A 27,320-nucleotide genomic window follows, 5' to 3' on the forward strand; every position below is an offset into this window, starting at 1 on the left:
TACTATTGCAAAAAAAAGAGAGTAAAATTGTACACAATTGGCACATTGTTACCAACTTTTTCCATTAATTTAATGTAGACGCGGTGCTTGTTGTTGCTGTTTTGGGAGACTGTCTTTGCAGTCTCGCAAGAGATGTCGATACAAGGAAGCTTTTGTATAGGAGAAAGGTGGTGTTGTGGATAAAATCTAATCCATAGTATCCTTGTCCGAGCCACCAAGCCAAAGTGTTATAAGCTATGAGTTCATTGTGAGGATCATTTGACACACCCTTATTCTTTTAAGGATTTGATGCATGAACCCTCTACAGATACCTCGCACCTAGTCTACTCACAACTATATATAAATCTAATGACTCTATGTGATTTGATGGTCAACAATGTGGGATTGTACCATTAGATGTCAAAGCCCTTAAAGACGTCCATTCTAAGATTTAGAGGGAGGGGGAAAGGAAATGAATTGGAGGAAAATTTGGAAATTAGGAAAGAATGAGGCTGTCGCATGATGTCAAGAGCAAGAATGGGAACATGTCATGGTTTTTAAGACAATATTCTTTAGAGGAAAAGTTTTCAAGCAATGATCTATCTAGATTATTTTGCTAAAGCCAATGCATGATTGTTACAATAGATTTGGAGTGGTGAGTTCGTTGATCACATACCACATGGGCATGGAGTTTCTAACTATACAAATGGGGACACATTTGAAGGTACATATGACATGGGAAAGAAGCAAGGGTATGGTGTCTACAAGTTTGCAAGTGGGGCGATTCATGATGGACAATATAGTAGCAATCTTAAGAGAGGTCTTGGAGTACAAAAGAAAATAGCTCATATGATGGATCTTGAAAAGTTGGTTTAAAAAAAAGGGGATATGGGATTTATACATATGCGAATGGTTATAAGGGCCCCTTTGGCTTACAACTAGCTTAATGACATTTGGAGGAGTTAGAAACAAAGGCACATTTTACATCATGCTTCTCTACCATTGAAGTTGGTCATAGAAATACTAATCACACCTTGATCTCCACTTACCAATTCCAAATTATTTCTAGGACTAAGGCTTGAGTTTAAATTTTGCCTCAATACGTAGGCCACTTGTAAGCAGGACTCTATTTCCTCTACTCAAGTTATAATAGTATCTACATCTACTAAAGGGACACCACTCAACTACACGTGGATATTGAAGTCCAATCCCATGCAAGAAATATTGCAAATAAGCAGTAGTCAGAATAGAAATAAAGGCTTGCAACTTCTAAAAATTTCTCTTTTATCTTCTTGGCATATGCTCGGGCATTATCATGGGGCTCTTGGCATGTTACACTTAGAACATGTAGCCAACACTAACCACCTCTTTCCAGGGAAAAATCCCTTCAAACGGCTGCAAAGAATATATTGATCGTGGTTATGGTACCTACTTCTAAGCCTTGATACCACTCCCTTTCAGAGTCATATTAAAAAACATCATTAGATATCTCTTTTCCTAAATTTGATAGTTAAACATGAGTTTTGGAACTCACTAATACAAAGATCCATGTCCTCCGCTAACCCATTGAAAATGAGTAGAGAGTATCCTAAAGCTAGCAAATCTAGTGTTCCTACAAGAATGGCAATAGGTTGCACCATAATGATGATCGTATTTGTTGTGGAAGGTTTTGATGATGTGATTATAACTCCACTTAAAGTGTACTAACTTACTGGGAGAAAGGAAGCACCCGATCTTCCTCCTCCTATAGTAAATTTTTTGTGCCAGTAGGGTCACTAAGACCTCTCTAAGGGTATCGAGCTGCCAAGTTGAGCAAAATACCTCCTAATTATTTCTGCTCATCGTCTAGCCCTTTCATTTCTTTCTTATTTTTGGATCTCAACTTGACACTATTTATTAGGAAATAATGGGTCAATATTAGTGCTCTTTGGCATAAACTAACTGAGTAGTCCCTATTCAACCAAGATTCAAAAATTGCCACTTATTGGCAGCTCTCGAAAAACGCACCACATGTCAAGACAAAAAATGGATTTGACACTAGCTCTAGGGCTCTAACTTAGTATGCTAAACTCATCAAAACAAACCCACAACCTCACGAGCAGGAGCGTATGGACACCCCCCTATCGTTCATGATTTTGCATTAATCCTTAGTAGGTGTAAATAGTATTTTTAATGTGTTTTTCATATATGGAAATCAATAAGTATGTACTATAACATAAAGAATGGAAAAAAATTGAGGCTAAACCTCATTCCTTAGCCCCACCATATGTTCACAAACATATTCATAATTTTATGTAAATTTTCCATGTGTAAAACCTATTTTTCTTGATTTTTTCTTGATTTATCTTATTATTTATTATTGGATTTTCTAATTTTTAGACATGTAGAGCTTGCATGAACCAATAAACAACAGTATACTCCATATGATCCCATATGAGTGCCAAAAGAAACCATGAAAACTCATAATACTCTCAATTTTTCCAAAATCTCACAATTTTTGCATTGCGGATTTTCTCAATTTCCATTTTTATTATAGGAATAGCAAGAACCAACTAAGAATTTTGATTTTTCAAGAACTAGAAATGACATGGAAACATTTAAAACCATTTTCTATATGATGTGCCAAAGATTCATCATACTATGTGCGAAATATAAAAAATGAGCACTTATGTAATTAATTTAATATGAATCGGCATGCATTTCAAAGTCGAGAAGCCCGCCTGCCCCACTGACACTCTTCCATGACCACTAATGCATCCCCAACCTTCAACTTATGCTCCATAATACTTCATCATCATCACACATTCAAAATCTATCACTTCAGTCCACCCCCTCTCACATAGATTAAGCCATGGGAACAAGGTGTAGAGATGAGAGAGAAAGGCTAAAATCAGAGATTTTGATTTATTCCACCATTTTGTGTGTAGTTTGTGGCGACATAGAGTGAAGAAAATCTTATTTTCAACCTCGAGATCATTCCTCTTCATTCCCCCGATCAGAAGATTCATGAATCGATGGATTTGAGGGGGCGCAAAAAAATTGCATCTTGTTCCCCTCATGCTGAATCTTCTGATAGCACCACATGGAACGACAAGATTTCCATGGGTAATATTCCATAAGGAATCATCAAAAGAAACTACATAACTAGCATCATCCAAAGTGCCAACAAATGTAAGACTCTTCGTGAGAGCCCATATATGATGTATAACATGAAGAGTAAATATGCAACCTGAATGGATATCACCAATACCAACTATCTTGAGTACTAGGTCATCACCCAAATGAAAAAATGTAGCCATACACTACAGTAGGAGTAAAATCACTCTCTATGAGGGTTCACATAAAAAAAGCTCCTAAATCTATCAACCAACACTGAGTATACCCTGAGACATCATCAGTGAACTATGAAGTATCAAGAGAAGAAATTAAAAGTATGAAATCGTCATCAAAATTAGTTTGCACAATATTAATCTCTTCAAACTAAATAATGGACTTGCTAGGGACAATGCTACGATCATCATTTTTTTCATGTGCTTTATGCTTTCTCTTTTCTTTGCGCTTGTCCTTGTGCATCTTATGGGACTATGGCCAAATATGCCCTACTTTTCACAGTAATGACAACTCAATGTGAGGACTTATGGCCATTATACTTACTATGAGACTATCTATATGACTGAGAGTGAGACTGGTAAGACTCTCTCCCATGGTGGTCATTACCACCCCTACCATTATTGCCTCTAACTACAATAAAGCATGGGAGGTGTGGAAAGCATTGATGTTCTTTTTGTTAACCTCTTCAGTCAAGAGTTCATCCTCTACATCCTGCAACTATAACCCATCAATAGTTCTATTTGCACACAAAGCAGTAAAAAATGTATCCCACGATTCATGCAGTGTAACTAAGAGGAACAAGGGAAGAAGACTGCCATTGAATTCAATCTAGAAAAATGATTGATAATGGAATTTAAAATTTAAGTGAGTTGACATAAAAGTGTCCTCCTTCATGTGAAGGTCCATGAGTTGATTCAACCAATACATTTGAGAAGTGGTATCATAGACATTACAAATCTTTTCCCATAATTCCCATATGGATTGCCCATCAAAGACAACCTTATAGAACATATGCTTAGAGAGGGACAATATGATGGTAGACTTACATAGCTCATCTAATTTAGCCTAATCATCAGCACCAATAAGTTCGGGTTTAACACCCTTATGTTTCAAAGGCTTAACTTGCATTCTCTACACTAAAACTTACCAAATTTGGGCCTTCTAGTAGTTGTTATTGGCGCCATCCAACTTGTCAATATTAAAGATAGCACTATCAATCGAGCCATCAAACATCATAATGAAGGCAAACAAGTACACAAACTATTAAAATAGGCTATTGTAATTATTGCAAACAACCCTAAAACACTACTAGACCAAGCTAAAAACAATGGGTACTAACCAAGTAATGAACTGCCCACAAACTCATTACAAAGAATTGTAAAATGAAGGTGACTACTTGCATAAATAATACAATAAACTACAAGAACAATATGCTAAATATGAGGTAAAACATTAAGAAATCAATATGAAAGAAGGATAATCACCTAATATAAGAGAAACTGCAACTACTAAGAAGGAGGAATAGCTCCAACTAGTAGTGAGTGAAGATGTGACGAGCATCGAGAGCTATCAAAGGATTTGTGTGTTAGACTGAGATACATCCCATAGGTATAACCACCATGCATAGAGCGGGTCTCACAAGTAACAGAAGAGACTAATTAGAGGCAAAATGGATTGAGCAATGTAATGGAAGCTCAGTACATAACCAACCATAATATATAGATTATTGATAACATCACAACAGATATAGGTGTCCACCGAAAAGTAATGTGAGATCAGCCCACTAGGCATCAACTAAGTACATAAAGCATGATAAGAGCATGTATCTATCATCAAGTCCCACGATCTTAGTGTAAGACCCTCATGCTCAATTGCATAACCAAATACTCAATGTAATATGTCAAGAAGTGGCTTCCATTGGAGAACAAAATTCAAATGTGAGACAAGCAAATACAACTCAAAATATCATGTGGAAGGCATTCATACATCCAAGATCCAAGTAGCATATATCCAGGAGCATTCGACCCCCCAAGTAACTTGCAAAGCTCTTATTGGAGCATCAAATAACCATAAATAACAGTGAGTGAAAATCAATGTCAAGATACAAAGCTCCAATCTCAGCTCAAAGGCAATCCAGAAGCATAACCAACCATGTAACATGAACCTTAAGTATTGCTACATCACCCTCAATAATTGGTAAGTACTTGGGAGAAATAGGCATATGCTTTCACTGATAAAATAAACTTCAATCCTATTATAAACAACATAAAAATTTCTTTCCAAACTAAGTAATGGGAGTATTCTAATCAGCATAAAGTCATCTCACATCAAAGGCATATCATGTATCAATGTGGTATCCTCACATATAAGCATGGATAGGTATCAAATGAGCATGCCCAAGTGATTAATAGATACTCAAGATAGGTGTTGCACTATATATTTTAGCATGATGCCATCAACAATTTAAGGTAGATTACACCAAAACAAGTGCTCACAACTGAGTGAGTAATGCCCAAGAGGGTTGCTAATAGCAAGAGGCAATGACCAAGTCCAATACTAAAGTGATGAGTAGTTGCTAGAGATCAAAATGAATTATATGTAAGCCTTGGAAATGCAAGCACAAATAGCATGCTAGTTGTTTCTAAGTATGTTGATGATGTGGCCTATGATAAGGTATTTGTAAAGCTCCAAATCATCCTTACTGAGCTCAAGGAAGAGGTCTCAATAAGGTCTGATGAACTTGGAAAGGAAAAGGCCCCGATACATACCACATTAAGTTGTTGCCATTGAAATTGTGAGAGCTAAAGCTTTTCCACAAGTTGAAGCAATGTCAAGTTGAGCTCCTCAATTTACTGTAATGGTTCTGGTACGAATTGAAGGGATGGAGCCCTAAATTGGATGCACGGAGTGGAAGCAACACCTATAGTGGAAGGAGCAAGAGCAAGAGAGAGACAAACACAAGAAGTGGAAACTCCAACACTCATAATGTGTGACTGACCTTCCCTTTATTCATATGTCACTAAAAGAATAAAGAATGAAGTGATAATGATGGGTGCCTACTACCTATAGTTTACAGGTATGTGGATATGATGGTATTGTCAGTGTAACTAATACACAGGTAGCCACGCATATGCATATTTATCTCACCAAGACTCAAAGGCATTAGAGACATACTCACCCCTATTATCTAACCTTAGGCATTTCAACCTATACCTAGACTAGTTCTCAACCAAAGTAAGCTAATGTTGAAATGTGTCCAAAACTTTTTTGTCCTATTGTGTAGGATAAGGAAGTGGGTGTAGATTGGCATGGCTCTAATTAGCTCAGCAAAGCCATAGTTGGCAACGAGTTCTCTAGTAGTTTGGTATTTCTCCACCAAGCTCTCCAGGTTTATTAGAATACACAACCATAGGCGGCCCACTCTCCACATGCTTACTTCCATATTCATTTCTTGTGTCCATACTGCTTGCAATGCAGATGAGAGGACCAGGGCCTATACAATTGCCATTTGGAAAAAAGGGAAAATCCATTAGGCTCATTTATCAAGAAAAAATCAAACCTTTATTTTACCTACCTCTTTTGACATTTACCATAAATAATTGCTACTTCAATTGATTGTTATGGTCTACATGATTATGACTTTTTTCATATGGAGGTTAAATAAATCAAGATCACTAAGTTGGAAGAATTAAAAGGTTTTGGTAAATGAATAATGAAAATTTTATTGATATTTACAATAGGGTGGTTTTACTTATTTATATGCAATGGGTTATTGGTGAATCCAGCAATCACAAAAATTTGGAAGGCTAAAGCTGAGCAAAGGTGTACAAGTCTATAAGTTCAACCATTAAGACATACATCTAAGATGTAATGTCATGAGTAGCAAGGGTTGATTTAAGCAACTAGCAACATGGAGTTTCTCTTCCATTTGTGTCTTATCTAGTAGTGGGTGATGAAGCAACTCTTTCAATGCATGGATTTTTCAAGACCAAAGAATAGATCGTAAGGATATAGATTTGCAATACATGGGGTCACCTTTTAGCAAAATTAATACATGAAGTCATTTAGTTGTGGTGAAAAGGTGACCCCATGCATGGATTTTTCAAGACCAAAGAATAGATCGTAAGGATATAGATTTGCAATACATGGGGTCACCTCTCCCTGCCATTTTGTGATATAGATTGGTGCAATTGATAACAACTCTACACAAAATGGCAGGGAGAGGTCATACAATAATCACATAAAATTAAGAAAGGAAGAAAGTGTACTGATATAAAAAAACATGATCTCCAACTATTGTCTATAAGATGTAACCTGCTAAGCTATTTTGAGATTACTCAATGAGGACCAATAATTTGGTGCAAAGATGAGACAAAAGATAATTTGGTCCAAGATGATAGACAATAAATTTTTAAAGTATTCTACTAGTACCTAAAGAGCTATGTCCATTATTGGACGAGCCAAGGGATCTAGTTGAGCTAGCATGCACAAAGATGCATATGTTCATTAAGAAACTTTTGAAGATAGAGGAGCAAACTAAGAGTAGGGAAAAAATACAAAAGTGGAAATATATGTTCGATCAAATACTTTATCTGTGGGCTTTGTATATTTGATTAACTTACATCACTCGTTGAATTTATTCTTTTACTTAGCATGCTAATTGTTATAGTTGTGTAAGTGTACTTTCTTGTGGAGTTAATCACATTTTATGTAACTTGGTTCATATTCTTCATGTGCTATAATTGAAGTATTTTATTAGTTATTATGAGCCAAATATGTCTAATGAAGCTACTTGCTATCTTGGTCATTCTTATAAATTCAGTCTCTATGGTGCTCTTTGATTTTATCTCTTGTACAAACTTTATTAGAAAGTTTGTACATCTTACAGTGATGGATAACATCTAGTATCTTCAACTTATACAAAGAAGTTGTATAAAGTTTGTAAATGTAGCATGATCATGACTACTAGAGCTATGGAACACTATAAGACTCATGGCATATCTTAAAGTCATGGATAGTGTCCAATATGTTTATCGTATACAAAGATGTTAGAATTTGGAATATTTATGCTACATTGGTCTTATGTTATTTTATACATAGAGTATGTTATTTTCTATATAGACTACTCATAACTAGCAAAATATAAAGATTTCAAAAACCTACATTGGATAAGGATCTAGTCATAAAGACAAACATGAGTTCTTTGTGTAAATATATGATTATCTACCTCATCAATAGTGTAATAATCTTTTATTGTCAAAACCATTTTAGCCTCAAGTAAACAACATCCATGGTGTTTCATTGTTTGTTCTTTTATATTAAAATATGCAAACATTTGTGAGTATAAAATTTTTGATATTGACATACATTCATGTAAAATTAATTTAAGTGTTAGAAAAGAAACATTTTCAAAAATATGCTTACTTTTTTAATATTAATATTCTAAAAATGTCTAAATTTTATGATTATAGATTAATTTTTTGCTAGTTTTTAAAAAATAGATTTTTTAAAGTTTCTTTTAGGAATATCCTTAGGAGAAACTTGCAACTTATCGAAAAGGTTTGCAACTATGTTTGCGTGTCGAGGCCATAGAGGGTTGAGAATCTAAGTGGCTAGGTGAGAGCTAGCCTAAGTATGTCATAGGTCAAAGAGAACTTTCGAGCTCATTTATCATGTGAGTGGCTAGGTGAGAGCTAGCCTAAGTACTTCATAGGTCAATGACAATACCTAGAACCAATGCCTAATATTGCAAAAAAAATTAGCAAATTGTACACAATTGGCGCATTATTACCAACTTTTTACATTAATTTAATGCAAATGAAGTCTCGGGTAAGTTACTATATGTATGTCATCTACATCACATGTGTTCAAGGCCTATTTATAAATATCCTTATTTGTGAATTTTTTGGGAATAAAATATAACCCTTTTCTATTCAATCTGTAAATAACCCCTTTATATTACACCCTTTTGTATGTAAAAAATGTATAAAAATGATATTTTGAAAATATCTTATTTTGAACCCACATAATGCACACATATATTCATGAGTAACTTACCTGAGGATGCGGTGTTCGTTATTGCTATTTTTGGAGGATTTGTCTCTGCAGTCTGTTGGCCAGAGATGCCGATACAAGGATATTCTTGTATGAGAAGAAGGTGGTGCTATAGATAAAATCTGATAGATTTCCTTAGTGAATCTCAACCATGACCAATCTAAAATTTTCCCATAGGAATTATTATCATCTAGAGAAGATAAGATTTTGTCTTCTCTCCCATGTGACTGCCATGTTTCCAACACCAAATTTGATTTTGCTTTAGTGAAAAGAGGTAGGTCTTGGAGCTTTGTGGTGGTTCGACACATCACTTAAGTAACAATTCCATGCCCCTCATAACCCACAATGCAAAGCATAGTTCATTTGGGGGTAGTTTCAATGTCAGTAGATTGGTTGCATGACGTCGAGTTCTTCAGCAATGTGCTAGCAATCTTTGAAGCTTTCCAAAGAAGTATGTAGCCACTTGAAGATGTGATGTTACTTGCACTTGTTATGCTATTTTTCTATTTATTGATTGGACTTCACTTCTTTGGGTCAGATCTTGCATATAGGTGTATAAGGCAGATAGATGGCCAAATGTCCTACCCTATAATATATTGTTCACATTTCTCAAATAGAGGACTTAAGTGCCCAAGAAATTTAGTATGCAAGAAAATAGTCAAAATAGTGGTTTGCAAGATGGTTTCTACATCTTGATGTCATGGCCGCATATGAGTACAGTTTTATATGGAATTAAGACCTTGATGTCAACAACTTTGATGGTGAAACATAAATAGAACTTGTTAAAAAAATATGGCCTTGAGATATCTCAACCTACTTCAGAGCCAAGTCATAAGGTGACCTGGAGAATGAGAATGCGCTTAAAAGAATTCCAAAATTCATAGAGTGACTATAGAAAGCTATGGCCGATGCAAAGATCCAAAAAAGCCTCCATGCAGGGGGTTTGTCGAGATAATGGCTCTTGTGCTTTCAAGAAATGCATGGAAATGTGTTTGGCATTTGATCTAGAATGATTTGATTCATGGATGGGGTCTTGAATTCGCATTAGGAAGGTGTGTGAAGCCTGCGTATGAGAAATTGGGAGTTGTGGATACTCAATGGATAGTCCACAAGCTTCTCCCATCTTTGGGTTTCCAAGGAGAATCAATCAATGGAAAGGCTCCAAGGGAAGGGGTCAGGGAAAGATGTCAGTATGAGTGGAACTTGTTCCACAAGCATGTGGAAGAGGCTGACCAAGAGGCTCTCAAGGAATCAAAGGGTCACTAGAAACATGACCTGGGGATATTAGTATGATACTCACTTTGGCAACTCACTGAAGTGTTGACCTAAGTTTGCAAGCATCATTCGTTATATGTTTGAAGTAAACATGGAGATTGTAGGAAAAATGAGGTATAAGAAACATGATTGGTAGAGATAATAGTCCAACTAACATTAAGGACTTGGAAGGGAAGGAAATGAATTAAAAGAAAAAAATGAAAATTAGAGAAGAAAAAAAATGGTCGGAAGCTATTGGAGATAGGAGGGGTCGTGAAGAGAAGGGGGGCGCCATCTTCTACATGTTGCCATCCATGCACTACAACGCATTGATGTATTCCACTAGAGAGGAGATGGCAAAGAAGTCATCCAGGAAAGGGAAGAAGGCATGGCAGACTAACATCCCCTTCAAAGATGTGGATGACTATGCCGATAGAGTTGCTCATGATGAATGCCATGGTGGCTCCTTGGATGCTCTCTTTGACCAAGCAACTCTTCTTCGTCGATAAGTACGCAAGCACTTGAGAGAGAGAGAGAGAGAGAGAGAGAGAGAGAGAGAGAGAGCATAGGACAATGTCAAGGCTCGCCCCGAAAGTTTGTTATAGCATTGTGATCATTCATGATCCAACAAGGCGTTAACTGTATTATTTTTTCAAGGGACCAAGCATTTCTCAAATAGTGTGGTGTTGAGAGAGAAAGAGAGAGAAAGAGAGAGAGAGAGAGAGAGAGATTAAAGTCTTTCCGTCACTTTCCTTGTCATCACACGCATAATATAGCAACTTGCAATGACTTCCCTGTAGGAGCGTATCGTTAAAATCAAATGAAGGGGCCTCCACGTGTGTCTTTCCTTGCCTCACCATCCTTAATGCCTGTGTCATGCACGCATGAAGAAGACAGAGATAGAGGAAATAGAAGAGAAGAAAAAGGAGCAAGAGGAGGTTGGCAAGGTTATAGCATTGTTGACCATGATTACATTGCTTATCAATTTGAAAATCTTAAATTGTTGGGAAAATGAAGTTTTAGGCAAGTGGTCAAGTGTCACAATCATAAATTCAGGGTAATCATAGTGATAAAATTTGTTCCAAAAAAAAAAACATCAACAAGCCCTTATTGAAGTTAGGATATTACAACATCTTCGAAGCAAGTGGCCTTAAAAGCAATATGGAAATTGACTTATAGAGCATGAATGTGTACTAGGATGGGAAGAGCTGATTGATTGATTTCCTTTGCTGGACTACTATGGAGACACAACCTTCAAAAGTGCAATTTCGACTCGTATTATCAAGTAAGCGTCTTATCTCATTTAACAAAAATAAATGGTGTGACATAAATATTTTCTCAATTTCTATTTTTTTATAAAATGACTTTGAATCTTATTTTCAAATTTAAATGGTTGTTTGTATTTATGTATGTTTGATTTTATATTTTAAAAGTAAAAAACAACAAAAAAGCTATAAAATGGCATATGTGAATTTTTATGAGATTTTTGGTTGCATATTATGAGTATACTATTTTTTAAAGAAGTTTATAATGTTAAAAATTTACAGAATTTTTTTATAATATTTGGAGACAATCTAACATGTTGAAAATGTTTAAAATCATTATTTTTTAGTAAAATTTTCAAATTTTATTTTAAAAATTATGTTTTGCATCAATAAAAATTATGATCTTTCCATGGAAAAGTTGAAAGTCAACTTTTTGATGCTTTATTAAATTTCTTTAAAATATTAAAAAAAGTTTAATGTTATGCTTGTTAAAGAAAAGATCCGTATAAACATGGTGTTTTTTATTTGACATAATTGAGAGTATACGTGGTGTGTTAATCTACGACATGGAGAAGAAATATAAGGGTATTTTATGATAGTCTCTAAGTTAGAAAAGAACAACAATCCTTAATTGAATTATAAACAACATAAAATCAACAATTTATTTATATGATGGCCTGAGGGGATGTCTCAGTGTCTATATTAAGCTTTTACAAGTTATTCATTTAAAAGAAATGTTTAGATGATCTTTAAGATAAAGAGTGGAGGGCCATTAGGATAATTGATAATTAAGGGGAGACATAGGATTTTAAAATAAACAATGCATGTGTACACATAAGAGTGCAAAAATAGCTTGTTTTTATCATGATCGATGTTTAGTAATGAAGAGGAAAGACGAATGTTTACTGATTAATAAATAATGAAAGAAATTTATTATATAAAGGCAAAGAAGAGATCATTTAAAAAGAATTTAAATGGGGATGTGTAGATAGATCCATTGGATCTATGCTGCCCTGAAATTAATTCCCTAAGGGAAAAACATCATAGGTCTAGTATTTTAGTGTCCAATATAGAGATCTAGCCGTGAAGAGTTAAGAGACAAAGTGCAAGATTAAGCAAGCTTATTGATGTCCTAGACGTTAGATTAGTTGAACTACTATGAATGAGTGTCGTAAATATAGAGGAAGGCTAGATAAATCATAAGAATTAGTTACCAATATCACCTATTCAGTGCAACAACTCGTAAGAGTTGGCTTGCAACTCGGTTAAAAGTGGCTCTCGATATTTGGCCAGTCATGTTTTGGTGCATTTGCCGGGATCCAAGTACACTCAAATGGGTGATTGATCTCACTAGGATATTTAAATCCTAGGTATTTATGAGTGAACATGAGGTCTCTTTTCCAAGGGACCATTTTCCGAATTTGCCCCAAGATTCCAAAAGGAGGATATTGGATTGGGCAAGAGACACCGACTTAGTAGAGGGGGGCAAATATTTTGGCCCGCAATTCATTGTAGACGTAGAAAAATTATGTTCTTGGAGTTGGGGCTATAAGGATTGTGCACAAACAAAAGTTTTATTAGTAATGCACTTTGGGCTAATAGATGTAGTAGAAACAAATACAATCAATGTATTCTACTATTTCGATTGGTATTATCGTAACGCTTATTGAACTTTTAGAAGAGTGGTATGGGATGATGTGCTGCCTTGGATACGTGTATCTAGAAGTTTAAAAGTTATTTTTGACACAAAAGACATTAGAGAGGTCATTGGAATTATAGGCCTAATCCGTGAGCAAGAAGAAAAGTTGCCTTATGGAGAGATAGACCCAGAGTTACCAACCATTCTAAACCTTCTAAGTGAGCATGCAAGCAAAAACCTAACATTATAGCTTCAAACAAAACGTGTGAAATTTTGGAGTATGACAATAATAGCTATTTCATTAATAATGGACAAATTCAGAGGAGAGATGGAGACATCAAAATGAAGCTCAAGATCAATGAGCTAGAGAACGTGCGAAGTGCGACAGGAGGCTTCGCTATTAGAATAGCTTGAGAGGGTGAATGCATTATTGAATCTAGGGATAGGTGCTATGTCTAACTTAACCGTAGAACCTTTTAGGCCTAGTATATCATTCGATAGAACACCATTGAAGGAAAGTGTAGTAGAATCATATCAATGGGATCAAGTTGCCTCAAGCACTAGTAGTGCCACTTGGAAAAGAAGTAGACAAAATAGTGGAAGTAGGGTGAATGAAGCTAATGCTACAATAGGGAGTATTGAACCACCCTTTGATTGGGATTTAGAGGTAAATTTTGCATTGTGCCAACTATTTAAGGAGCCTAAGGAACCCATGTGGTTGGATATTACCCAAGATTTAGGGTTAGAGATATTATTTAGAGAAACAATGGCTCACAACCCAGTCAAATTAGCTGACTTCACACAATTTAGGGGACTACAGGATGAGGATCTCGATGTGCATTTGCAGAGATTTGAGGTGATCTGTGTCACCAATGAGATAGTAGACGATGACCAAAAGCTTCACATCTTCCATGCAACATTAAAAGATGAAGAAGCAAGGTGGTACGGGAACTTAGATGCCCAACATAAAGTGACTTATGCGGCCTTATCAAGAGCGTTCTTGATAAAATTTCAATGGCAAGGTTTCCAAGATAGACTAGCCCTTCAATTGGATTATTCTTCCCAAGGAACAATCAAAAGTGTTAAACATTACATTGAACATATGGAGACAATTATTCGAAAGATGAATCGAGCTTACACAAAAGTGTAAACTCATTGATGGGCTTAATCATGAAGTTCATCAACATATTCTTTGTAATTGTAGTGCCCAAATAAACCCCTATTTTCATAATGACTCTACATCGGGGGTCTTGAATAACCATATCAAAACTTGCATTCTTAGCAAGTCCTTGTGAAACTCCGTGACAATACAAAGTATAGACCTACGATTTATTGATACGCCACATCATATTGATTATTGTACTCGTACTTATGATATTCAAAGTTGAGTTGACAAAGAGGATCTATGATAGGTAGAATCACTCCTTCCTTACTAAACTCAATAGGACACTAGTAAGAACCCTGGGACAATGATGGCAGTAGACCCTAATATCCCAAGTGAAAGATTCATCTTTCCGCTCAATAATATAATAACCCTTACTCAACCCGATCACTCAACCTTTGTGGTAATGTTGGTCTAAATACAGATGTTCAAGATAAGAAATGATTCTGCCCGTCTAAATTCCTTGGCACCTACTACAAGTACAAATTGGATCCTAGAAGACCTATAAAGGTATCAAGTCCAATGTCAATCCCTATACATAGTAGGACTCTACCCCTTCTAAATCTGCTAAAAGGACTATAGATCTATTCTTTCCTATACAAATGATCTTATAAGGGCCATTCCATTTGGGTTCTAACTTGCTAGGAAATAGCTTGTGATGTGCATCATAATATACAACCAATCGACCCTTCACAAATTTATATCTTTTAGCATGAAGGTCATGAAGTGTTTTTATCCTCTTCTTCCCTACTTCTTGATGTTACAAAGCTTGCAATTTGATCTCATCAAGATGTGCTAGGGAGGTCAACCTTTCCTGCAATGATTCCTGCTCACCCAAAGAATGGTTCAATGCAAATCACATAGTATATGTAACTCAATTTCCAAGGATAAGACACAGATTTCCCCATATACCAACTTAAATGGGGTTTTTCATGTTACTCTCTTGAATATCATATTATAAGCCCAAACAACTACATAAATTTTCTTGTCCCAATTACACTTTCCCTTAGATATAGTTTTAGATAAAATCCCCACAAGCTAGTACTCTTTACTTAACCATTTGCTTATGGACTATATAGGGTGGTTTTATTATGTTTAATCTTTAGGGGCTTCATTTAAAGCTTCAATAACCTTGTTCAAAAAATATGTCCCACAATCAAACACCAACTCTCTAGATAGGTAGACCGAAACAACAATCTATTTCTTCCATAATGAAACTAGTTGTTTCCTTGGCCTTGTCCTTCATCATAGCTCAAGCTTCACACCATTTTGTAAAATAGTCACTCACCACAATTATATAATGTGTAATAACCCATCGCCATTATGAGGACCCCCCTCTTTTTAATCAAGTAAAAATGAAAAAAATTTAATTACGTCTCCCCCCGTCAACATGGTTGGTTGGAGGAGGGAGGGAGAGTTGAATTTAGTGTCCATGTAGGTGAAGAAGACGACGACGAAGGAGGAGATCATGACGGCCGAAAGGAGTCAACATGGATGGAAAAAGAACTACTGAAGATCATCAAGGTGACGAAGGTTTTGATGGGGGAGGGGAACATGTGTGCCACCTCCAACCCCCACTATCCCTCCTTCTCCTAGAAGTCATAGTTTGCATGTCGGGAGGGCAGAGGGAGGGGACCCCGTGTCAATATCCCCATAATGCCCTTCTTTCCTCCCCTTATAAAAACCCCATCCTCCTTAAGAGGGATGACCATTCTTCTCTTCCTTTTCTCCCTGACTATCACCCTTCTTCTTTTGTAAATCTCCCCCTTCCTTACCACCACAGACATGCTATTCTTCCTCCCCCCCCCCCCCCCCCCCCCCCTTGCTACCATCTTGTGAAGAAGAGAAGGAGAGGGAGAGGTAGTAAAGGATAGAGAGAGAGAGAGAGAGAATGCATAACTTGAATAACTTGAAAGGTAGTTGAAAGGGCTTAATAACCATGAATTGTAATGAATAGATTAAGCATCTATAGGTTGTCGTAGTAATTAAGTCAAGTATTAGGTTTGAACATTCACAAATGCATCATAGATTGCTGGTGTATAAAAATATTCCATATAGATCAATTGCATCCTATAGATCATTGGAGCAAATTAACTCGCATTTACAACAAACCCAGGTACACTCGCATTTAAATACTCAGGTCACACCTTATGAATTGCATAAATGCTCTAAAAGAAATTTTCATGAATGGGGATCCTGCATCGTAGACTTGCATCTAGATTTGCATGATATCATGGATAGCCTCAGTTGCACCACATAGTAGGGATGCATCTAAAAAGGTATATTTAAGATGTGCATGTGAAATGTTAAGCTTAATTGCAAGGGTCGGTTTAGTAAATGAAATCTTGCATGATAAGTGAAGCCAAGATTTAGTTCAACTCAATTAGGACTTTAGTCACAAATAGGTCAAGTTGTCTTTACGACCATATTTAGACTTAGAGTCAACATGCTCTTTGGTCTATATCCCTAAGAAGGGTCCAAAAACTCTTGGGAATATCATTTTCAAAATATGATATATCTCAAAGCTAATAAAAGAAAACTATAATGCCATATCCACAAGAAGAATGACATTCGGCACATTACATTCAATGCTGCAACTATTTAAGGATGGTAAATGGGCTTAGGTTATTGCTTGACTTGCAAAAGGAATGAACAAAAGTTACTACTGTCCTAAGGGAAGGAAACCTTAAGGTAAACTTAGAATCCCGATAAAATTCTAAGGTGGGAAAATGGTTACTAATTGACCAATTGAAATCCTAGTTTGAAACATGTAAGACTTGGTGGACCTTAAGGTAAGAACCAAAGGTTAGCAACTTAGGAAAGTTACCATCTGAAAACTATCAGATATAAATCCAATAGCATAATTGCTTGCTCCTATTACATAGGAGTGAGGTTGGAAAGAGGGTATTCTCTATCTCTCAGAAGATAATGGAAATTGACGCCAAGGTAAGAAAGACCCAAGAGGGGCCTCGCTAAGCGTTTAAAGATGGGAACTCCACCTTAGCAAATGTCCTGAGCACTCACTTTCATTGTTGTTTGTGCTTGTAAATCTAGATACAATGTCTATGAAAGGAATGTATGACCCAAGCTCATAAAAGAAATTTGAATAATGAATCAGGTTGAAATCAATATGGAGGGCGCTCCAAGCTATCCCCAGTTGGCTGCCAACCCTAGCCAAGGGGGTTCCAAATAACTATGATGGGAACGTGAAACAAACCCGCCATGAGAGGTATCTGCATGGGTTAGTTTGAATGTAGGAGGATGGTTGGATACCAGGGGGACTCTACCTATAAATTCCTTGCCTTCGAGTCCTACTCAAATGATCTATGTGACTTGAGATATATTTTCTAGGCCTTGTTACTAGTACAAGGATAGAATCTTGGAGGAAATAAGACGCATCCTCACTGATGCAGAATTTGTCCTTTTTGAACAAGATTTGTATCTTGGTTAAGATGTTAATATAAAGTTTGCCTCCAAGGAACATGTTCGATCTGGTTTCATGTCAGTACCATAAGTTACGTGAATGAATCCTATTCCCTAAAAGGCTTAATTAAGGAAGTTGATTTTAAATGTCACACATAAATGTGATATGACCTAATCAAATAACTAAAGAACCCCAATTGAGAGAATTGGGTGGGCGGAACGCCTGACAGGTCTGCCCTATAAAAGGGTGGTCCTAGAGAGATGGGAGACTTCTCACAATGCTCTATAGTCATAGGACCTTTAGGTAATATTAGATTAGAACCCGATTCATGCCGCTTTAGGGGACCAGAATGGGGCCATGCCCTATGGGCAGAGAGGTTGAGCAGTGCATCCCTCTTGTTTCCTGTTCTCTTTGAACCAAGTGTAGTATGGATTTGCTTTGGCTTGGGTATCTCTATATAAAGTAGGATGTCTAGGATCTGACGCTAGAATGCTGTTAGGAGACCTTGGCCACTAGGAACCTAGATTTCAAGTCAATCTTAGTGGGTTCAACCGCGAACGTTCCGTTGCAAGGCGGACTCGGGAAGCCCTAGGTGACAAAGCTCAAAACATTCCATGGGAGTGCCGGTGGGCAGCAACGCTTAGATTCGATTCTCAATGGACCGTTAAGAAACGTGCTTGGAGAGCCATTAGGTGGGCACGTTATAGTTGGTATCAGAGCAAACCAACAAATTAAACAACTAAGATATGAATAAATCAGGAAGACAGAAGTGATGTTTTTCACTACAAAATATTTTTTCTCTTACTCATTTGTAGATTGTTTCCACTTCCAGACTTAGGAGGCATGGAAAAGGTTCCTCGTATTTCACATCATATTCAAGACAACTATGAACTCCTCAAGTTATCGACGATGATCCGACATGATGGGGATCCATGATGGACTTTATAGCCCTTCACTGTTGTATGTGGAAAGGCATTGGACTTGGAGCACATGATACTGCTACATAGATGCCGATCGACTTGCCTACTTTCAAAACAATCTGAAAAGGCTAAAATGGTTGGAAGACTTGAATATTATCAAGTTATTCCTCTTTCATGAGGCTCGTGTAAATTTGATCCTACACATCAGATGTCGGCAAGTAGAACAAAATTGCTACATCTATGAGGAGTTGGTCAAAGTCTGCCAGCAGACATAATTAAAGTAATGGGGCAAAATGAATGTCATGGCTATCAAAAACAAGGACTTCCGGAACTTCCCATGACTTACCACTTCCTGAAAATCCATTCTCCCAATCCATATTACTATTTTGTCCCTAGCTGAATCCAATAGAGAATTATTAGTCTGGCATTGACGTATCTTTTGAGAAGAAAATCATCCTAGCCAATTTCTATCTATACCGGAATAATTGTACTTGATGCTTATGCTTATTTATGGATAAATAAGAATTTTATGTTCATCTGATTTGTTTTATAGTATTAATGAAAAATAAAGTGCGCATTGAGATAGGTTGTGAAGATATGTGTAAATGTAGTCTTAACACGAAAGTTTTAATTGAAAACCAGATACAACCCCAAGCGCAGAACCAGAGTCTTGTTTCCACACTAAGCCCAGCAGAGGCACAAGAGAAGAAGTTTCTTCTCAAACAGATTAAACCACTAGAATTTGATAGAAAAGAGAAGTCTGTTGAAGCTGATGTTGAAGTATGGATTTAATCTATGAAGGATTACTTTAGTACAAGAAGAATAATACCTGTAAACCATGCTCTAATTGCAAAAATCAAGCTTACTGGTGAAGCTAGGCTTTGGTGGAAGCAATGGTGTAAAGACCGAGCACTCCACTAAAAGCACAATAACTTGGGATAAACTAAAGGAAGGAGTGCAGGGAAGATACATGCCACCTGCATACAAAACTCAAAAGATGAATGAGTTCTTCAAGTTGAAATAGCTGGGCCTGTCTCTAGAGGCGTACTACTCAAGATTTGTCTCCTTGTTGAAATACGCTCCAATAATGAGAATTCCCTAACAATTCTCAAAATTCTGTGATGGGCTAAACCCACCAATGAAGCACTTAGTCGGAATTAGTGCATCCTTCGGATTTGCAAGATGCATTGATAAGAGCGGGACCTATTTCCCAAGAAGTCCAGCCAAAGCCCACAAATAATAGACCTTGGTCTCACAAAGACCACAATCCAAGAATGTTAAAAGCTCAATTCAAAAGGACACAAGGACAAAGTCAAGGCCAATGGAAGAAGTCGAGGGCAAATACAATCAGTGAGTTTGTCTCCACTCAAAAAAGTGATCAAAGCCTGCGATTTTTTCACTGTAATGAACCTGGACACTTTAAAAGGGAATGTCCCAAACCTGGCAGAGATGGTTGCCAAGGAAAATTCAGTGGCGAAGCCATAAGAGTTACCCATGGCCACAAACGTGCAACAATGGGAAGGGCGAAAACTTCCAAAATCTCCACTAAATCTCCACTAAGGGAATCAACAAAGAAGAAGACCCATCCATGGAAGTTGAGATTGAGAGGGTATCTATTCATGCTACTCTCCATGAAAAGGGCCCGAATCGCCAATTCTTGATGATCCAAACACCATCAAAACCCTGATTCACTGTGGCAATACTCATTCTTTCATTTCACTGGCTTGTGCAAGAACGTTAGGGATAGCCACTTTAGATGCACATACTTTTCTTTTCAAACTAGCAAATGGGTGAGAAATTACTTGCACTAAACAAATTGCTAAGGTGGAATTTCTACTAGGAAACAAGACCATGTCTGTTAAATTTAGGATAGTGAATCTAGGGATCCATGAATGCCTACTAGGGATGGATTGGCTAGTCCCCAACGATGCTTACATTCGTTGTGGGAAAGGACAAGTCTCCTTTCATAATCCTTAAGGTGAGCAGGTGATAACACAAGGAAAGCGGGTAAACCAAAGATCTAGCTAGATAAGGCAATGTGAATAGTTCAAGGAATAAGGAAAGGATTGCCCCATCCACTTAATCAAGCTAAAAAAACTAGAATAGGTAGAGGTCACCAATGAAGAACCATCATGGCTAAAAGAGTATACGAATGTGTTTCCAAAAGAATTGATTAAATTACCACCTCCTAGGGAAGTGGATCATGAGATCAAGCTAATACCAGGAGCTAGACCAGTTGCAAAAAGGCCCTACAAGATGTCCATTCCTAAAGCTATTGAGTTAAATGAACAACTCAAATAGCTATTGGACCAAGGGTACATACACCCTACAAGTTCTCCTTGGGGGCCTCCAGTCTTGTTCCAAAAGAAGAAAGATGGTACACTTCACCTTTGCATTGATTATAGAGGCCTAAACTAAGTAACCATCAAGAATAAATATCCTATCCCAAAGATAGACGAGTTACTTGATTGATTGCAAGGAGAAAAAATATTTTCCAAGATTGATTTGCGGTCAGGATACTACCAGATGCGCGTCAAAGAAGAGGATATTCCTAAAATGGCATTCAACACAAGATATGGTCATTTGGAATTCACAATAATGTCTTTTGGATTGACCAATGCCCCTCCCACCTTTAACAAGAAAATGCAATACATTTTTAGCCCATATCTTGATGATTTTGTGCTTGTCTTCTTTGATGATATCTTGGTTTATTCCAAGAAAGAGGGGGACCACGAATCCTAATTCTGCATCATCCTTGAGACCATGAGGGCTCATAAGCTCTATTCTAAGAGGAAAAAGTGTGCCTTCCTCAAGAGGAAAATTAAATACCTTGGATTTATTGTGTCAAATGAAGGAATTTCTATAGATCCTACAAAGGTCAATGATGTCAAAGAGTGGCCTCCACCAACCATTGTTAAATAAGTGTATAGCTTTCTTGGATCAATAGGTTGGTACATGATCTTCATAAAGGACTATGCCTTAATCAGAGCACCCCTCACAAATTTGCTGAAAAAGCAGGTTGCCATAGTGTGGATGCCCACTCAACAGTCAAGTTTTGATCAACTCAAGCATAGCTTAGTGATAGTATTGATTTTAAAATTTCCCAACTTGGGCAAGGAATTTGAAGTTGCCAGGGATGCTAGTTCACTTGCACTAGGTTGTGTACTAATGCAAGAAGGTCATCCTATAACCTATTCCTAGAGGAAGCTAAAAACCCATGAAAGGAATTATGCTACCCATGACCTAGAGCTACTGCCAGTTATTCATGCTCTCAAGCTTTGGCAACACTATTTTCTTGGCAACAAGTTCTCTTTGGTCACGGACCATAAGAGCCTTAAATGGATCTTCACCCAGATTGACCTCAATATGAGACAACGTCATTGGATTGAGGTTCTACAAGAATGTGACTTTGAGATCAAGTATCAGCATGGCAAAGAGAATGTAGTCACCGATGCCTTAAGTTGCAAAGTGTTCCTCAACTCTCTTATTATGGAGGAACCGTTGATGGCAGAATCATTGGCAACCATGGTGTCAATGCCTAGAAACCCTGTCCTTGAATTAGCAAAGGAGGAAGCTAGCCATGACCTAGAATACTTGAAGATGATCAATGAGATTTTGAAAACGGAGAAAGACCCTAAACTTAAGGTCAAGGATCAAGAGTTTTTAGTCAATGAGGGACTTTCCTATTTCAGGACAAGATTTTTGCATACCCTCAAGCAAGAAACTCAAACAGAGAATACTTTGGGAAGCACATGACTCCCCCTTTTCAGGCCATCCTAGATATGTCAAAACCCTCAACACGGTAGCTACCATTGGGAAAGACTTAAGGGAGACATTCTCAAATATGTCACGGAATATTTGTCTTGCTAGTGCATTAAGGAAGAACATGTCAAGATGCTTGGGAAGTTGCAACCTCTTGACACTCCCCAGATGAAGTGGGAATTTATCAGCATGGACTTTATTTTTGGATTACCTTTGGTCCAAGGAGGATACAACTCAATTGTGGTTATACTAGACATGCTCACCAAGGTGACACACCTCATTCCAATCAAGAAAAACTATAAGCTTTAGATATTTCCAGACTATTCATCAAGGAGATATTTAGACTCCATGGGTTGCCTAGAAGGATCATTAGTGATTGTGATTCCCTCTTCACATCTCATTTCTAGAGAGGGATATTCGAGGCCATTGGAACTCAACTCTATGTCAATACAGCCTATCACCCTCAAACTAATGGCCAAACGAAGAGAGTCAACCAAGTTATTGAAGACATTCTTAGGGCATATTGTTGTCGCGAACCCACGAGATGGATCCAATATCTACCATTGGTAGAGTTTGCTTATAATGCTTCCTACCAACAAAGTATTCAAATGACACCTTTTCAAGCATTGTATGGGCATGATTTCCGTACTCCATTGAACTCTTGAGATCCTACCTTGAGGGTAGAAGCTTCCAAGAAAATGCTTGAGGAGATGGATGAGCAGGTCAACGCCATCAGATAAGACATTACAGCTGCCAAGGATAGGCAGAAAGCCTATGTAGATAAAAATATACAAGAGTGAATCTTCAAAGAAGGGGATATGGTTTTTATTCGGGTACGACCCAAGAAGAGCTCCTTATCATTGGGAGAATTTAGGAAATTGATTCCAAGGTATTGCGGACTCTACAAGATCCTCAAGTGCCTAGGGCCTAGTGTCTACAAACTCCGACTCCTTGAGAATGTAAAGGTTCACAATGTATTCCATGTTAACCTAATAAAGAAATATGTATCTAATCCTAGACATGGACTCGATGATCAATAAGTTGCAATACCAAGCCAAGGAGTCCTTGAGCTCGGGCGAGATAGAATCCTAGACACTCAGGAAAAGAGATTGAGGAGTGGAACCCTCAATCTCATCTAGTGGAAGGACTATCTAGAGGAGCATGCCACATGGATTGACGAGAGTACTCTCAACCAACAACACCCCTAATTCCTTTTGAGATGAGGACATCTCAATTCCTTAAGGGGGGGAAGGATGTAATAACCCGTCACCATTATGAGGATTCCCATCTTTTTAATCAAGTAAAAATAAAAATAAAATAAAATCGTCTCCCCCCTTGTCAATGCCATCGATTAGCAAAGGGGGGGGGGGGGGTTGAACTTAGTGTCCAGGTAGGCGAAGAAGACGACAACAGAGGAGGAGATCATGATGGTGGAAAGGAGTCAATGTGGTTGGAGAAATAACTATTGAAGATCACAAGGGCGATAGAGATCTTGATGGGGGAGGAGCACATGTATGCCACCTCCAACTCCCACTATCCCTCCTTCTCCTTCTAGGAGTCATAGTTCGCATGGTGGGAGGGCGAGTCTGGCCGCTGGGGTGGCAAAGGCAGAGGGAGGGGGACCCCTTCTTCCTTTGTAAATATCCCCCTTCCTTACCACTAACACACTATTATTCTTCCCCCCCCCCCCCCTTTGTTACCATCTTGTGAAGAAGAGAAGGAGAGGGAGAGGTAGTGAAGGAGAGAGAGAGAGAGAGAGAGAGAGAGAGAGAGAGAGAGAGAGAGAGAGGGAGAGGGAAGGGAAAACATAGAGAGAAAGGGAGAGAGAGAGAAGAGACTCAAGAAAAAATCCTTTCATGGGTGAAGGCTTGAGTACTATCTCTCCCCATCATGTGTCCCGTAACCTCTCCATCAATTTCCTCTAGTTGACAACGAGATTGTGAAAGACAAGGCAAGGCATAGGGAACTTCGGTACCAAGGAGTCCTCCGAGAGGAGGGAAGGATGTATCCCAAGATCCAAAATGGCCCTAAAGCATAAACTCTCATCTCAAGTAATTGGGAAAGCTGCGACTACGGAAGGAGGATCAAGCAAAGATGCCACCACCAACATGAATGGGTTATCGTAAACACTAATTCGACACTCCAAAACTAGGTACCACTACTGTGTCTAGTACTACAATTCGAATATTTAAGCATGGACATCATTAGGAAGAGGTCATACCTTGCATCACGTAACTTGAATAACTTGAAAGGTAGTTGAAAGGGCTTAATAACCATGAGTTGTAATGAATAGATTAAGCATCTTTAGGTTGTTGTAGTAATTAAGTCAAGTACTAGGTTTGAATTTTTGCAAATGAATCATAGATTGCCGGTGTACATAAATAATCCATATAGGTCAATTGCATCATGTAGATCATTGTAGCGAATTAACTCGCATTTACAACAAACTCATGTACTAAAATGAATTTTTATGAATGGGGATCCCGCATTGTAGACTTGCATCTAGATTTGCATGACATCATGGATAGCCTCAGTTGCACCACATAATAGGGATGCATCTAAAATGGTAGATTTAAGATGCACATGTGAAATGTTAAGCTTAATTTCAAGGGTCTGTTTGGTAAACGAAATCCTGCATGATAAGTGAAGCCAAGATTTAGTTTGAATCAACTAGGACTTTAGTCGCAAATAGGTCAAGTTGTCTTTACGCCCATATTTTATCTTAGAGTCAACATGCTCTTTGGTCTCTATCCCAATAACCAACTGCGAAGGGTCCAAAACGTTCTTGGGAAAATCATTTCCAAAATATGATATATCTCGAAGCTAACACAAGAAAACTCGAATGGCATATCCACAAGAGGAATGACTATTTGCCACATTGCATTCGATGCTTGCAACTATTTAAGGATGGTAAATGGGCTTAGGTTATTGCTTGACTTGCGAGAGGAATGAACAAAAGTTACTACTATCCTGAGAGAAGAAAACCCTAAGGTAAATTTAGAACCCTGATAAAGTTCTAAGGTGAAAAAATGGTTACTAACTGACCAATTGAAATCCTAGTTTGAAACATGTAGGACCTGGACCTTAAGATAAGAACCAAAGATTAGCAACTTAGGAAAGTTACAATCGGATATAAATTTAATAGTGTAATTACTCACTCCTATTCCATAGGAGTGAGGTTGAAAAGAGGGTATTCTCCATCTCTCAAAAGATAATGGAAATTGACCCCAAGGCAAGGAAGTCCCAAGAGGGGTATCGCTAAGCGTTTAAAGATGGGAACTCCACCTTAGCAAATGTCCTAAGCACTCACTTTCATTGTTGTTTGTGCTTGTAAATCTAGATTCAATGTCTGTGAAAGGAATGTATGACCCAAGCTCATAAAAGAAACTTGAATAATGAGTCAGGTTGAATTCATGGAGGGCACACCAAGCTACCCCTTGAGGTAGCAGCAAACCTTAGTCAATGGGGTTCCAAATAACCATGACGGGAACGTGAACCAAACCCGCCACAAGAGGTCTCTCCATGGGTTAGTTTGAATGTAGGAGGATGCTTGGATGCCAAGGGGTTCTACCTGTAAATTCCGTGCCCGTGGGTCCTACTCAAACGATCTACGTGACTCAATATAGATTCTCGAGGCCCTGTTACTAGTACAAGGGCAGAAACTTGGAGGAAATAAGACACATCCTCATGGATTGCAGAATTCTTTCTATTTGGGCAAGATCTATATCTCAGTTCAGATGTTAAAGTTTGCTTCCAAGGAACTTGTTTGATCTGGTTTCATGTCAGTACCATAAGTTACGTGAATGAATCGTGTTCCCTAAAATGATTAATGAAGGAATTTGATTTGAAATGCCACATATAAATGTGATAGAACCTAGTTAGATAACTAAAGAACGCCCATTGAGGGAAGTGGGTGGCTGGAACCCCTGATAGGTCTATCCTACGGAAAGGTGGTCCCAGAGAGCTAGGAGGCTTCTCACAAGGTTCTATAGATGTAGGACCTTTAGGTAATATTAGATTAGAACCCGATTCATGCCATTTTACGGGACCAAAATGGGACTATGCCCTATAGGCAGAGAGGTTGAGCGGTGCATCCCTCTCATTTCCCATTCTCTTTGAACCAAGTGCGATATGGATGTACTTCGGCTTGGGTATCTCTATATAAAGTAGGATGTCCACGATCTGACGTTGGAATGCTGTTAGGAGACCTTGGCCACTAGGAACCTAGATTTCAGGTCAATCCTAGTGGGTTCAACTGCGAACATTTTGTTGCAAGGCAGACTTGGGAAACCCTAGGCGACAAACCTTGGAACATTCCATGGGAGTACGAGATAGCGACGCTTAGATTTGATTCTCGATGGACCACTAACAAATGTGCTTGGACAATCGTTAGGCAGGCACGTTACATAATGCTTCTACATAGTAGATGAAGAATGTACAGGTTGAACAAAATCAATGCCCTACTTCTCAAAGGGCAAATTCACTACAATAGAATTAAGTGGCCGCTTACAATTTTCCCTAGCATTGTGTCTCTGAGAGATATCACAATACTGAATATATGCAAAAGCATCTTGGAAAACAATCAACCACCAATAGCCAACACGTAAATATTTCTAAGTGGTGAGCCATCCAACAAAATGGCCTCCACATGCTGAATCATTATATTCTTCTAGAACAAAGGATATCTTATCAAGTACCACACAATGATGATAAATCTCATCCACACTTTGCTATATAAAAGACCTGATAT

General features: G+C 37.8%; 1 pseudogene; it reads left to right on the forward strand.

Annotated features, from left to right (window-relative positions):
- The window catches only part of LOC148017992 (uncharacterized), a 32,752-nt pseudogene extending 22,308 nt beyond the window's left edge, over positions 1-10,444 (forward strand).
- Positions 10,445-27,320: the final 16,876 nt, after the last annotated feature.

This window comes from Lygodium microphyllum, chromosome 21 (assembly GCF_053477565.2).
Source record: "Lygodium microphyllum isolate KBCC chromosome 21, Lygodium_microphyllum_v1.1.10, whole genome shotgun sequence".
Taxonomy (NCBI): domain Eukaryota; kingdom Viridiplantae; phylum Streptophyta; class Polypodiopsida; order Schizaeales; family Lygodiaceae; genus Lygodium; species Lygodium microphyllum.